Raw genomic sequence first — 17,003 nt, 5'->3', positions numbered from 1 at the left:
CTGTCAAACTTTATCCTGAGAACCACAAAAACTCTGATACCAATTGTTGGAAATATTCAAGATATGACAGGTTGCTAAGAGGGGAGGAGTGAATCAGTAACTTAAAAAAAACATTAAAACAATTTAAGCACTTTAATCATATATACTATTCACCATTCATTCATCTAATCTACTGCTTGTATGAGAGATCAAACATTCATAACACATGTACATAGTGATTTGGTGACCCAAAAACCTTCCAAATAGAAAGTAAAATTGGGGTGGGGATGATACCCACAAAACTTTAGTACTGCAGTATAGAGTTGGCCTGTTAAGGCTTACATTGATCACTTCTAGTGATTTTCCCTGTTAGGAGCACAAATGACTACTAGGTCCACCTTGTTAGAGGATTTATAAACATACACTAAAGTATGCACTCGGTTAAGAGATTTACAAAAGACTATTAAGTCTACCTTGTTAAAGGATTTACAAAACTGATTCACCTATTAGGATGAAATAGTGGATCTAATTACAACTTGATTGCTGATTAGATCCTTGAAGTATAGATCACCTCTTGTGACTGATGAATCTTTACTGCTCCTTGTAGACCTTGCTGAATACTCTGCTCTGCTACTGATTCACATTTATTCTTCTCAAAACATTACATGTCCATTCCTTGATACATACTTTTTATTACATTGCAAATGATATAATACATTACATAGATACCATTCCAATAATTATAATTGCAAGGTCGGCCAAAACACAAGTGAACAAAATATTACTAAGTCAGCCAAACAGTAGAAAAGTTGGGTTCTTCAAGTTGACTTGGTGACCTTCTGATAGTCGACATCCACTGCATTACTTGACATTGTCATGCACTTAGTAGAAGTAGAAGCTTGGTCCATGCTAACCACACAACATAGCTTAGAACTCGGTAACCATTGGAGACTTGGTAGATATAGTGTCACTCAGTAAAAATTGAATCCTTTGTTTACCTTGCTTTCACTCGGTAAACACTACACTTCCATCACTTGGTAAACACTAGATTCCATCACTCAAATTGATGACTCGGTAGACACTATGAAGCTCGATGAACACTGTAGGCTCAGTAGATACTGCTGGACTGCACATTCACTCTATAGGCTTCAGGAATGCTCGGTGTGAATTGCTTAAGTGTGAACCTACAAGGTAACCACTAAATGCTCGCTATACAATGTAGACTGAGTGATGAGCTTGGTAATCATTCAGAGTCAAATAAGTGTTGTTACTAATGACAAATACAATATAATGCCAACAAAAAGAAAAATAAATAATATAAATTGAAATGATTACCTTAAGCACAAAATTGATGTTCGGATCTCGTGTAAGGTGATGTAAAATTGTTATCATAAAGTTCTACAAAAAAATGTAACATGATAAAAACAATGAGAGATGCTTTAATGTTTGATGGCAACCTTCAAATTTCTTTGCTTGTTAGATATACACTTTTGCAATAATTTAATTAAGTTGTTTGCTTGATTAGTATAATTCATTGCTAAATTGATTAGGTTGAGAAGTGAACTTCTAAATGTGGATGAGAATCATATTTATGTGTCTTGCACTTTTTTGTTAATATATTTTTGGGAAAGGTTGGCAATAGGACAAAACCATTAAGAGATTGAAATAAACATTTAAATTTTTGACTTTGGAGCCTATTGGAGATGACACTAGTTTTGTGCATTAGTGTCTTATCCCTTTTTGGCTACACAAAGGGCTAGGCACTAGTTGGTCACCCGATCCATATTGAAAACTTGAACCTTTCTATAATAGAATTTTGGAATATAAAAATGACTTAAATAAATGCAATTAGCTAATTCTAGCTTTTGACATCCTAGATTTGTACTATGTTTTTTGTTTGGTTGTTTATTAGCCCATAACTAGATTAATTTTTTTGTCCAAAATTTCTTATATCCCTAATTGGATTCATAAAGAGCACATACTTATCAAATACACAGTGATAATCTCTAATTAAAGTGGGATGTTAGTGTTGGTGTCTCATCTTCTTGGTCATATTGAGTTCAACCAAGAGTTAAAGGTAGCCTTGAGCTCATAGAACCCAAAACTTAAGGGTTTATTGAACAATAGATTATTAGGATTCCTAACAGAGATGAACCATGAAAAAAAATTAGTCTAGCATCAAATCTCTAAAATATTTAATAAAAAAAAGTAGAAAGTAGTTAATTGGTTGGATAAGATTTTAATCTCCCTTATTTTAAATCTGTTAGAAGTTGTAATCTTTCCTTGGTGTGTTTATAAACCAAGGTTAGACCTTCTTTCCTTATTGTTATAATATATTAGGATATAAGCCAAGGTATCCTAATATATTTCTTTTTTGTCCTTTTTCCACTACATCTTATTTTGTCATCTAGTGGAATATGTGAGGACAAATATTTATTGTAATTTCTAATTTTAGATTATTCCTCCTTAAGAGGAATCTCACACTTGGCCTCACACACTTATGAATGGTGGCATTCATAGACATGGGAGTTACATTCTAATTCCTCTCTCTCATCTCTATTTAAGAGATGACCCTCTTCTCTCATTTCACAATGAGGTTTCTTCCTCTTCTCAATTATTGTATGAGCAATTGCTCTCTTGCTCTCTCTCTTTCTTCTTAGGCTTTTCATGCCTCATTCATAACGTCACAAGGGGTTTTCTTTGCTTTCCCCTTTCCAAATATCTTGTCTCATGGTGTTGGAGCTTGAAGCTTTCTCTCTCCTATTTTATGGTAATATCTTTTCATGCATTTACTCACTTAGATTCTTTCCTGGTATTGCTTATTTACAGATTTCTTTTTCCATTTCTAACAAAATCAAAGCCCCCTTTCCTCTTTAATGCATCTAGAAATTGTTAGAGTAATTAGATATTTTCCTTAGATAAGATTGCTCGAATGAAAAAGAAAAACAAGACAAACAACTGAAACAAAAAATACATATGTAGTATGCCACTTTATCTCAATGTGTCTACAAGAATGCATACAAATAATCTCTAAATAGACTAGAAGAGACATGAGACTAGCACAATAGATAGTACAAGTCATGACAAATCATCTAAAGTAAAGAAATCAATCCTTAGACCAAAAAGACACAAGATATCCACCATAATGAAAAAATGAAAATGACTACATAGAATGTTCCTCGAGCAAAATTTGGAAAAACAACCAACATCACTAGAAAGAGCCCAAAAAGACCTTTCCAATGGTATAAATAATTCCCAAATTGGAGATCAGATGCTCAAGTTATGTCTCCCAAAGTGCAAAAAAGAACTCTTGAATTTGATAATAGAAAAAGACATTAAAAAAGCATCAAAATAAAAAATTAATTGAACCACTGTAACAAGCTTGGAACCAATCTTCTAGCGATATCTTGTTTTTGGAAAACAAGGTTTGTATGCTCAAGATATGAGCAAAAATGCAAAGGTAGGTCCAAATAGAGGCTGAGGAGGTGACAATATATGTTGATGCAATACCAGTGTGGTGCTGATGTCAACAAGTGATGAGCCCAAATTTAATGGGCAAATGGCCATTAAGGCAAAAAATTGCTGAAAAAATAACCCCTGATGTCAGATAGAAACATCTAGTCTGCTAAAAAAAAGGTTCTCTAGAAACAAAGGGCTGATGTTGGATTAAAAACCAGTGGCCAAAAAAAGAGTTGGAAAAAATATCCAAATATTTTGGAGAGTCATGTGAGAAAGAAGTTTCGCCAGTCATAGCAAAATATGACCATGAAAAGCCAAGAATCGCCAATTCCAAACAAGAAATTACCCATGAGAGTCCCTAACAAATGTGTAGAATTTCAAGCCAATGAAAGGGAGAAGAAGACCACTACAGGAGGAACATCAAACACACCATCTCAAGCTCTTCACCATCATATTCCCCTTCACCATCGCTAGAGAATTCAATGTAGGAAATTTCAAGTCATCTTCCTCTCCTACAACTCCCAAACTATCACAGACCACGAGCATGGGAAAGGAGGAACTAATTCCAAACCAAAAATAAAACCTCCAATATTTGTCAAACCACAGTGTAGCACCAAGGTGTGTTGGAAATAATTAGGGGCCAAAGTTTTGCACGGGTTCCAAAATAGATCAGTTACTTCAAGAAAGAACATCGAATCAAAAAATGACATTGGAGGCCATGAAGATGATTGATTTGGCAAAGCATCCAGCATGACAATCAAAACAAAACTTTTGCTTCTCTCTTTCTGTAACATGTGTTTGCATGCAAGTGATTCTTGGGAGCTGCAGGGTTGACCTTTCATCAACTTCAATAGAAAGCTAGCCAATAAGTTTGTCATTTTTAAATGTCGAATTGCTCTTCCTTGTAGTGTAGTTTCAATTTTATCTAAACTTCAATTTGGTGGAAAATATTTTTGCCAATTAACATAATAAGATAGTTTTTATTATATTTCCAACCCATGCTTACTATTTGTTTAAAAATGAATTCACAAATTTGAAGATATTTTGAAATATAAGAGATTAAATTAGGCTTTTTGACAATGTATAAAAGGGTATTATGGATTGAGTGATGAATTTAAGTATTTTTAAAAATATTTGTGCATTCCTTAGTCCCTCTTGATATTTCTATGAAACTTTGTACTTCCAAAAAATACAATTTTTTTAAAATTGGAAATGGTTGTCATTTAGTTCATGTTGAATTTTTTTCCTTTGAAGATTGTTTATTCTTAGCCCCTTCAATGTTGGCCTCTTATTACTCTTCTTAATCAAAAGTAGAAATGTAGGTTTAGCTCCAATTTTTGGGACAAAATGAATGCTCAAATATGGATTTAAAAAAATTGATTTTGATACTACATAGTTGGTCAAGAAAACTATACATTGGGAACTGTCACAAATATATTGAAATATATGATGTTTCAACCGAATAATTTCCCTTTTTGCATATGTATTGACAATATGAAAAATATATTTTGGGATTTCATATTTGTTTCTTATAAAATAAATGAAGGGCTTTGAAGGGCCTCCAATCCTTGTTAAGAAGAAATAGTTAGTTTTGTTTAAAATTTCCATACTATTTTATCGAGAGCTAAATTAGAAAAAAAAAACAATATTTGGTTTTGGTATTCGGAAAAATCTTATTGTTGATTATCTTAGTCAAATTATTTTAAAGACTACATGGAAGATTAGATTTTTTGTGTTGTTTTCAAAAAACTATTAAAAATACTTGACACTTTAAGACTTTATCCAAGCATCTTTCTTCAGATGGATTTTGTTTTTGTTTTTGCAGCTCTAACATTTATGCAAGAATAAAATAAATGTCACAAATCAAGTTCTTTATCAAATTAAGTAACACATGCTACAATTTTCCTCATTTTTATCAAAACTAAAATATGGTGCTTGGGAAATTAGGAAAGTTTTGCAATAGCATAAATTGCTCATTTTTTGTAGTATCTTCACGAACATTGAAATATGGCATAATGGACATCCTTATGTTTTGTAGTTCTTCCTATCATAGGAAAGAGTACTTCAATTGCATAACATAATTACTCTTAGATCTTCACCAAACTTGAAATGTGGATCTAGGAAAGTTTCTTAGTATCTTGTAATAACAAAAGGTTCACAATTGCATAATTTACTAAAATTCCTTTGATTCTCATCAATTTCAAAATATAACATCCCTATGGTTTTTTTTTAAGGTGAAGTCAACACTTGGCCATAAACTAGTCAGAATTCTCTAAAAATAGATCATAAACTCTTGCAAGAAAACTCAAAGGAAAAATAAATAAGCAAGAAAATAAGGATTTTTTGTTGTTGATCTAGAACTGCAAGTGGGTCTAAGCAGTTCCACATGATAACATTTATATATGAATGCTAGTTTCATTTAGTTTTGTTTCCATTATGATGAGTCATTTTTATAAATGCATCAATCTTGTACAAATTTGCATTGATTACCCTAGCTTAATTCATCTCTAAAAGTATGTATAATCCCTATAAAATTAGTCTCTATTCTTATAAGCACCCATACTTTAATCTTACTTTCTTTATGCATTTATCATAGCTATTTGTACATGTAACTTTATGAAATCCACTAGCCACCTGAATTTGAGTATATATGTATATTAGGAATGGTCATAAGTTGACCCAATAAGATATTCCCAATTCTTTCTAAAATTTAAATTTATTTTTTGACTTAATAGTCTCATTTACCTTTCTACCCAGAGTTGTATAAATACATATTTTGTACAATTTGATGCTATGTGCTTGCATTTAAAAGAAACAAAATATACAATAATTTCTAATCATGTAGAATTCACTATCATATCTCATCCTAAGGCATTGGAAGTAATTGATAGAAACTTGTTTTAATTTGAAATACCAAAAATGAGTAAGAAATCTACATATAAGGACTCTTGCCAATGTCCTTTAATGTTTTGAATAGATTTCTAACTCATTGACCTAGGAAATCTTTTCTCCATTTGAGTAAATCCTTCCAATATGTTTTTTTAAATTAGTACCAACCTCACAAAAATTAGACAAGGAAAAGAGTAAAAATCTAGCTTGCTTGAGGATGAATTTGGGCTTAAAAGACTAGTTCATGGCTGTAAACTTATCTCAAACCTAAAAAAATTATCCCATTATAGAACATGATCCCTATGCAAATTCTAAATTATATATTTAGTACATTATAATATTATATTCTTTTATGAATTAGAATCTTACAATTAAAAAAATCTTCTTCAAAGACACATGAATATATATATATATATATATATATATATATATATATATATATATATATATATATATATATATATATATATATATATATATATAAACCAATTGCAATATATTTTATAGTTCTACTTAATCAATTAGAAAAGCTTACCTTATTTTTAAAAAAAAGTTTCAATCTCCTTTACAATTAAATTGCCCTCTCCCTATCACTTAACTTCCATGTTGAAGAGTCATACATGTTTATAATTTCTAAAGGTAGAATCTCGTGGAGGGGGCTTCCTTATAAATTGGGTGGATGCTAATGAGTCTTTTTTAGGTTATTTTAAAGCCATCAATGGGAGCTTCCTCAAAAATTGGGTGGAAGTGATTGATATTTTTATGAATTATTTTAAGGTAGACCGTCTCATGAATTTTGTGTTCTTGTTTATACTTAAAAACACAAGCTGCAACATTTTTAGAAGTTAATGGTCTTGTGAATTGTATTATTAAGTATGTTAAGTGATAAATAGAAAAGAAGGGGAAAAAATTAGTAAAAATTGAAAGATCTTAAATGCTTAACAAGTGCAAAAAAAAAGAAGAAAAAAAGTCCTTGAGACAATTTATAGTCCCATCCTTTCCAACCAATTCAAATTTACAAACTAAAAACTAAAAATAGACTTTGAACCTCCATAAAATGAAAATATATCATATCAAATATATGCCTTTTATATAGCATGTTATTCTTAGAACTTATTTTTTGTAGAGCTAAAGGATTCATAGGTCTAGATATTATCAGGTATCAAAAAGTTGAATTAATGATTTTCATTGATAGTTAAGAGAGCAATATCTAAATGTAGAGATTACATTTTCTTTTGTCTCTTATAATTGGCCCACTTGACTTTTTCTAAATCTTCATTCATACTACACAATTTAATATCAGAGTATATGCTTAATATCAAGAAATTTTTATTTCATTATAACAAGAGCTCTGAGAGAGCTTGAGTCTTTGCCTTATGCAACAAGTAAACAAATAAATGAAGTATAAATTGAATAAATATGGGCATTTAATGAATGATTCAAATCATAAACCATGTTTATGCAACTAGGTTTTTATGTAAGATATACATATCAAAATATATAACTTGACATGTAAAATTTTGATAATTATATTTCATTTCATTATGTATGAGGGGAACTAGTATCTAAAAAATGGCTCTATATTTGAAAAATGATCTAAAAAGATTGAAACTATAACTATCATTTTGATCTTTCTCTTATGCCATAACTTTGGAAGAAAGATCATTTTGGAAAGAAATAATGTTACAGGATCAAGGTAAAACAATAGAGTTTATGCTTAACCTTCAAAGATATATCGCAAATTTGATTCATGTACTCATCTATATCACAAGCTCGATGATGGTTGTTCATAACTTAGTAAGCATGAATGACTACTAATCAACCATATGAAAGAAGGAAAAATGAGGGAATATAGAAAAATCTTCCATATAGAAGACATTATTATCTTTATCTAATTGTTTTGAGAATAATAATAGAGTGATGCTTGGGAATTCTTTTTGATGGACTTGGATTTTCTGGTCGTGGTCTGGTATCTGTTTGGGTAGGATTGAAAGGTAGTGTTTCTAAAGGTCCCTTTCAAGACATGTCATCATCAACTGGTGTTATCTTTTGTATGTTTTAGCTCTATGGCTAAGTACTTCATGCCAAAGCTATTGTATCTGAATTTTGTAGAAGTTTAGATTTGGTTATCTTCAGGCGTATACTACAGGGTGATAACCCTTTGTAATTTCTTGCTCATAATATCTAAATATATGTAAACATTAGGGATGATGATGGGTTTTCTTCACTGATTCTTTCCCAGTTGACCTCATTGAATCAGATTAATAAATATTATAGTGGCTAGCCACTTTGCTTTAAAAAAAAATAAAAAAATAGAGTGAAGCTGTGCAATAAAGTTAAGAATCTAACAAAACTTGAATTGTAAGATTTCATTAGTTTACCAACATCTAAAGGAAAATAAAAAAATTCTAGATCTAGTCCATAGTAATCAAATAACATATATAAACATAAGCATAATTAATTTAAATTAATTAATAGTTATAGTTAGGCATGGTTTATGATAAGTTATAATAATTGTTTAGTGCCAAAATGTAAGTAGAAAATAATATATTTGGTTCAATTATCAAATCCAACATCAAAAGACAAATACATACATTGTATCTAATATGCTTTATAATTGAGAACAAGATAAAGCCAAAGAAAAATATTCAATAAATATTTATAATATACAAATATTATACACAAGTAAATAATAATTTCAAACTAATCTCATCTAGATTTATTTATTTATTTTTTTTTTGATCGGTAAACAACTTAAGCCTTTATATTTTATTGATTAAAAGATTTTAAAAATATATAGTATCTCCATTCAAATGGGCACTAGTAGGAAAGAACGGAGAAGAAAACCTCTAGTCTTTCTTGGGACCTTAGTCCTTTATTAATACATGGATAAAGGGGCATACCCTAGTCTCAAAAAATTATATTTATTTTGGTTTTATATAGAAATGAATAAGAAGGATTCAATGTTTTCGAATATTGATCTTTGTGAAGGACACCTTTATAATACAAAGGCACTGATGAGGGTGCCACCATTGATCTATTCTTCTTTTCCTTGAAGACTTTATTAATTACAATAATAAACAATGGAGTAACTCCTTCCTAACTTACTGATAAATAATGACACTCAAATAAAACGTTAGAACAAAAATATTAATAATTTCTAATTAAGGTAACCTATTATCCTAATAGGATTTCCTGACATTTGATACAGGAAACTTTATTTTACTAGTTTAGGATATAATGCAAATTTTTTATTATTAATATCATTGATCTACTATTCCATATGATTCACCTTAGTTTATATTGGTTACTCTGATTAATGATTTAAATTCAATTTGATTAATGTCTATCCTAGATAACAACCTAATCATCAATGCATGTTAATAACTTTGAAAGATAGCCATTCTATAATAGAACAGGGGTGAGCACAACATGAAATTCAAAGTGCTACTTTTGCCTCTACTCTTGAGGAGTTAGACACATTAACTTGTTGAAACATATTAATAATTTTACTTTGCATTTCTCAACATCGGTAATTCATTGCGAGATGTGAGAAAATTGATCCATACATTTTATGATTACAATGTGTTGTCTAATTGTAATAGATACTTAACGTGACGAGTACAAAAAGTTATTAAAGTTTCATGCAATGAGTAAAACATACATCCAAAAGCTAAAGATGGAGAAATTTTAGAAGGGGGTTAAGATTAATGAGTTACTAAATTATCTATGTCATTGTCTAATAGAATAATATTTTCTCCATCCATTGCTTTGTTAGCCAATTGGTCTACTTCTATGTTACCTTCTCTATAAGTGTAGTTAAATCTAACTTCTTCAAAGTTGTCCATTAGATTGAGGATGTTTTCTAGTTTAGAATTCAAGATCCAATTAGGAGTTTTCCTTTTCCTAAGTGTGTTTAATATAATTTGAGAGTCTCCTTCTATAATGATCCTATTGATTTTTAATTTAATACTCTATTTTAATCCTTCATGTAAGGCTTCTAATTCTGTGATATTCTTTGTAGCAATGTCTAGGGGATTAGTTCTCTTTATGATCCAATTTATAGAATCTTCCTTGATTATACATTTGATTCCTTCTTTCCCTGGGTTTTATCTTGAAGATCCATCAAAATCGAGTTTCTTCCATTGTTTAGGTGGAGGTTTCCATATGCATTTGCTTTTGGCTGTGCTGTTCTTTTTTTTTTTATAAGTGAGAGGTGGATTGATTAAATGTTGCCTATTCCTTTTTATTTCTACATCCCATTCTAACAACAATCCTTCTTCTTTTGTAATCTTTCTTAGATTATAGTTCATAACTTTTGTGATGCTTGCTTCAATATTGTTGAAGAGAGATTAAGCATTAAGCTCATTTTTAAAAATCTATCTATTTCTTTATTTCTAGATCTCCCATACTAGAATAGTTGGAGAGATATTTCAAATTTTTCCATACACTTTATTATTAGATTCTTTTGGCCACCATGTTAGGTGGTCTTGCCAAGCCCCCAAGAGTGGGACTATCTAGTTGAGTTTTGATGGAGACACAACAAAAGACCAGAATGAACACACAGGAAAAGGGAAAATATTATTATCAATGAAAAATTCCCTATGGGCTTACAATAGTATGATTCTGGAGAAAGAAATCCTCCACATAGTACCTTCTCTCAAATTCCATTGAGAATTGCCTTTACAATGTCATAAGTGTTCTTAAATAAGCCCCAAATGGTTTAGGGTTAGGAATAGATTCTAGAATATGCCAGTTGGCATCCACCGCCAAAAAAAAAGGTTCCAAAATTTGTGTTAGAAGTTGGTGTAAAATTAGAAGAATCTAGAAATGGTAGTCCAACCTTTGGGAGGCATAAATTTTGAATTGTGATTTCAATTGATGAACCGTTTACATTTATAGAAAGCTCTTGAAGCGCTCTACAACCCTATGGACTGGCTTTGCTCATCCCCCATTTTTTGGCCCCGTATGAGGCCATTTAGTGCCCCAAATCTGACTTTGAAGTACTCTTAGCAGGTCTCTAGGAAAATTAAAACTGCAACAACTTCCTAACCGTAAAGCCTTTTGACTTGATTTTTTTCTAGAGCGTTTTAAATTACAAGTATAATCATCCTTCCAATTTATACCCTCTAACTTATCATAATTTTTTCTCAATTACAAATAACTCATTTTCTACATTTACACATATCCCAAGGTGCTTAAGGTTCTTAAAAACTCTAACCCAGAAAACTAATAGTGGAACTGTGAGAGTTGGAACCTTTATTTGACCCAAATGGGTATCCAAAAATAAAAACACATTAAATAGAAACTATCTCTAAGCATATTTTTGGGTGATACAGGATTGCCCTTACACCACTGGATGCTCCTACATTAGACACCTAGGGTACATTGAAAAGTGACCCTTTCACTTTCCTCTGTTGGTCATCCTTTCTACTTCACCAAGCACTCTTCATACTGCCTATTTTTGGTACTCCTACCCACACAACTATCCAGAATCTCTTCTATCTCCTCCTTCTTAGAAGTAGGAATTGGACATAGCTCCAGCATCAACCCCTCATTTGCACCATCATCATGATTTTTTTTAAGTCTACAATGTTGAAGATAGGAGAAATGTGAATCCCATCTAGCAACTCCACCTCATATGCATTTCTCAAGTCATGTTTCTTCAAAATTTTGTAGGGGCCAAATTTGTTCATCTTCAGCTTGTCCTAAGTACCTGCTAGAAACCATTTCTTTCATAAGTGTACCATAACTAGATCCCCTACTTGGAATTCCTTATGTCTCCTCCTTTGATCTACCCTAGCTTTATACTGTTGATTCATCTTGGTAAAGTGTGCATGGACCTCCTCATGTAGGCTCTTAACATGTTAAGCAAATTCTTCTACCTCGACAACTGCCATACACAATTTGGAATGGTGATCTACCAGTACTCTAATTTATAGAATTATTGCAAGAAAATTCTACCTGTGGTAGAATCAAATCCCATCCCTTAGGCTTATCTCCCACTAAACACCTTAGCAAATTGCCTAGACTTCTATTTACTACTTTTGTCTGTCCATCAGTTTGCAGATGATGTGTAGAACTAAACTTCATTTCCATCCTCAACTTTTTCCATAAATTTCTCCAAAACTACCCCACAAATTTAGTATCTCTGTTGGAAACAATATTCTTTGGGAGACCATGTAGTCTAACCACCTCTCTAAAAAACAAATATGCAATATGTATAGAATCATGAGTCTTGTGGCATGGAATGAAATTTTCCATCTTGGAGAACCTATCAACCACCACAAATACTGAGTCATTACCCCTTTGTGTCCTAGGCAATCCAAGAACAAAATCCATACTCATGTCCTCCCATGGCTTCAATGGAACAGGCAATGGCTGATAGAGTCTAGTATTGCGACTAAATCCCTTGGCTACTTGACATACTTGACAACTCTGTACAAAATTCTTTACATCTTGTGACATTTGAGGCCAAAAATAATGTTCTCTAAGAATGGAAATGGTCTTATCTCGACCAAAGTATCCTACCATCCCCCCATTGTGCTTCTCCTTGATTAGATTTTCCCTCATGGAACTACTTGGAATGCATAACTGAGTACCCTTGAATAGCATACCATCCTGAATCAAATAATCTAGCCACCTAGTTTTGTCTACAGTAATAGGTTCTTTACAAGCCTTCCATGCTTCAGCAAAATTAGGATCCTCAAAGTACAGATTCTTGAGTTCTTCAAACCCAACCACTTCAACCTACATTACTGCTAGCAACAACTATCTCCTAGTCAATGCGTTTGCAACCCTATTAGACCTTCCACTTCTATGTTTCAATACAAATGTATAGCTCTGCATGAACTCTACCCACTTCAAATGTCTTTGGTTCAATTTACCTTGGCTATTTAGGTACTGCAATGCTTGGTGATCAGTATACAAGACAAATTATTTTTGTAATAAATAATGCCTCCATTTCTTTAAGGTTTGAATGATTGCATAGAACCCCTTATCATAAGAAAAATACTTCTTCTTTGCATCATTCAATTTTTCACTAAAATATGCAATAGGCTTACCTTCTTGGCTCAATATAGCCCCAATAGCACTGCCACTAGCATCACAATCTACCTAGAATACTTTACTGAAATCAAGAAGTGAAAACACAAGTTGTTCTGTCACCATCTTTTTCAATAGTTCAAAACTCCTTGCAGCTGCTATGGTCCACTTGAACTCTTTCCTATCCCCCCTTATTGTTTTAGTTAGGGGTGCACATATACCATTGAAATTCTTAATGAACTTCCTGTAAAAACTAACCAGACCATGAAATGATCTTATATCAGTAGTGGACCTTGGAATAGGCCATTCCAAGATGGCTTTTTACCTTCTCTGGATCTATTTTGAGACCCTCAAATGATACAACAAACCCCAAGTAGATCGACTCTTTTTTTAAAAAGCTACACTTCTTCAAATTAATCAAAAATGTTTCTTCCCTAAACCTTTCAAGGACTCTATGAATGTGAAATAAATTTTCATCCAAAGTCTTTCTAAAAATTAAAATATCATCCAAATAGACAATAACAAAAATTTCCAAGAATTTCTTTAGAGCCTCATTCATAAGCTACATGAAGGTGCTTGGCGAGTTGGTCAGTCCAAAGGGCATGACTAACCACTCATATAGACCATCTTTGGTCTTGAATTTAGTCTTCCACTCATCTCCCTCTCATATCCATATCTGGTGATAGCCACTCTTGAGATCTATCTTTGTGAAGTACTGAGCCCAACTCAAGTAGTCCATAAGATCATTCATTCTTGGCAAAGGAAACTGATACTTGATGGTTATTCTATTTATAGCTCGAGAGTGTGTGCACATTCTCCACTCTCCATCCTTCTTTGGTGCTAGTACTAAAAGTACTACACATGGACTCAGGCTCCCTTGAATCAAACACTTTCTCAATAGCTCTTGAACTTGTCTATTTAGCTCCTCAGTTTTAGTAGGAATCATCCTATGAGTAGCCTTGTTAGGAAAACTAGCTCCAGAGATTAAATCTAGCTGATGACTAATTTGCCTTACTAGAGGCAACCTTTTGGAACATTATCAGAGATGACATCTCCATACTCACTTAATAGGCTTGAAACTTCAAGTGAAATTTCACTACTACCTTCCTTATCTTTTCTAGGAATCAAAGCATAACACATACACTAATGTTTCAAACCATCCAAAAATTTTCTTCCATCAATAAGACATATCCTAACACTACTACATACCTTTTCACCTTCCTTTATCAAGGGCTTCAATTTGTGGAAAAATCCATCCTTTGTTAGAGAGTATGTATTTGCATGACCATCATGTACAACATGTCTATCAAATTACCATAGTCTTCCCAACAATAAATGGTAGACATCCATTAGAATGATGTCATAGGGAACTTCATCATGGTAACTCCCAATCTTGAACTTCACCAAAGATTGTTCACTGACCAGGACCTTATGATCATCCTTCACCCAAGCAATCTGATAGGGTTGGGGGTGTTTCTCCCTCTTGAGATTTAGCTTAGAGACCATCTCCTCAGACACCAAGTTGTCAGTGTTGCCACCATCAACAATCACATCACAACATTTACCCTCACACTTGCACCTGGTACAAAACAAACTCCTCCTTTTTCTAGGTTCAGTCTCATTGCTTAATAAGACCCTTTCATTTACAAGAACCTCTCCTCTTTCTACATCCTCAAAATGCAATGACTATGCATCCTCATCCACATGAGCCACCCTTACTTGACTATCAGCTCTCCTATCTATCCTTCCTTGTCATTGAGGGAATTCAAAGGCACGATGACCTTATTCATTGTAATGAAAATAGGTACCATGGAAGCCTCCTCTTCCTAATCCTTGTCCATGTCCTCTACCTCTTTTTCTCTGATCTCCAAAGTTTTGATCACGGGAGTGGTTGAAATCCTCATTTCTCTGGTTTCTGCTAGTACCCACATCTTCATTTTTCTTTTGGGTCTTATTTCGGCCTCTAGATGACCTACTACCACCTCTTCCTCCTTGAACATGCCCTCTTTGCGTTCCTTCAAACCTTTTATTTAGCTTCTCTTTGACTCATAGGGAAAATTGGTATGCTTCTTCAATGCTAGTCATTCTAACCAGACTTAACTCCTCCTGAATGCTAGGTCATAACCCACTGAGGTAATAGGCAACTTTCTCCTTATTTGCTTCTACATGCCCTGCCCTAATAAGAAGTTGATAAAATTCCTCCATATATTCCTGGAAAGATTTTCCTACTTGCTTTAATCCTTACATTTTCTTGAACAAATCAAGCTTGTAATCAATAGGAATGAACTGCTTCTTTAGTTTGTCCACCATGCAATCCCATCTTGTGATTTTCTCCTTTCCTCTTCTATTTCTTTCCAGCTGAATCTCTTGCCACTAGATTTTAGCATGACCTTTCATTTTGGCCTTCACAAAATTAACCCTATATGGATCCCTTATATCCTCATACTCAAAATACTCCTCTAGTTCATTGATCTAGTCGATCAACTCATTCAGGTTTAGATTTCCTAAAAGCATATCTACATCAATTTTAGGTCTTTTTCCAAGCTTGCCCTAAAAAGCCTCTCCTCTTATTGATTTAGGACTTCCCCTTCATCTTCCCCTTCCTGTCCAATATTTTCTTCTTCTTTATTTTCTTCCCCAGTTTCATTGCTTGTGGCAACATTCAGTCCTCTAAGGATCTCCTCTTGCAATGCTTGAACTTGTCTCTGGAGGGCTCTAACCTTAGGAGTAACAACTCTGGCCCTTCCACCACATTCCCTTCATGGAGGCATCTTCTTGTCTCAAACCCACAACCTCACAGTCCTCATGCAAACTACCTCACAGTCGACGCTCTGTCTACATACTTAGGAAAACCTACTCTAATACCACTTGATGGAGACATAACCAAAGACCAGAATGAACACATAGGAAAAGGAAAAATATTATTATCAATGAAAAATGCCCTATGGGCTTACAATAGAATGATTCTAGAAAAACAAATCCTCCACATAGTACCTTCTCTCAAATTCCATTGAGAACTACCTTTATAATGCCAGAAGTGTTCTTAAATAAGCCCCAAATGGTTTAGAGTTAGGAATACATTCTAGAATATGCCAGTTGGCATTCACAGCCAAAATAGAAGGTTCCAAAAGTCATGTTAGAAGTTAATGTAAAATTAGAAGAATCTAGAAATGGTAGTCCAACTTCTAGGAGGCATAACTTTTGAACCATGACTCTGATTGACGAACTATTTATATTTTTGGAAAGCTCTTGAAGCGCTCTACAGAACTATCAACCATATTTTCTCATCTCCCATATTTTGGCCCTATACAAGGCTATTTAGTTCCCTAAATCTGAATTTGAAGCACTCTTAGGAGGTCTCCAAGAAAATTAAAACTGCAATAACTTCCTCTTCACACAATCAATTCATTTGCATGCTCATTCATTACAATTAGAATCCACAACTTGACCTTTTATTTATACATTATAAATTGTCAAGTTGGCTCATTTACAAGTTACATTTACCAATAAACCATACATCAGTCAGCTACAAGCATTACATTAAACAAATAAACTTTATTTCCCAAAATAATAAAATCCTTCATTGGCCAACCCTGCTCGGTAAACACTGCTCTAGAAAATGATTTCCAGTG

This window comes from Cupressus sempervirens, chromosome 8 (assembly GCF_028749045.1).
Source record: "Cupressus sempervirens isolate cs-2001-9-10 chromosome 8, ASM2874904v1, whole genome shotgun sequence".
Lineage (NCBI taxonomy): Eukaryota > Viridiplantae > Streptophyta > Pinopsida > Cupressales > Cupressaceae > Cupressus > Cupressus sempervirens.
The sequence above is the reverse complement of the archived record's forward strand: the minus strand, read 5'-3'. Positions refer to the sequence as shown.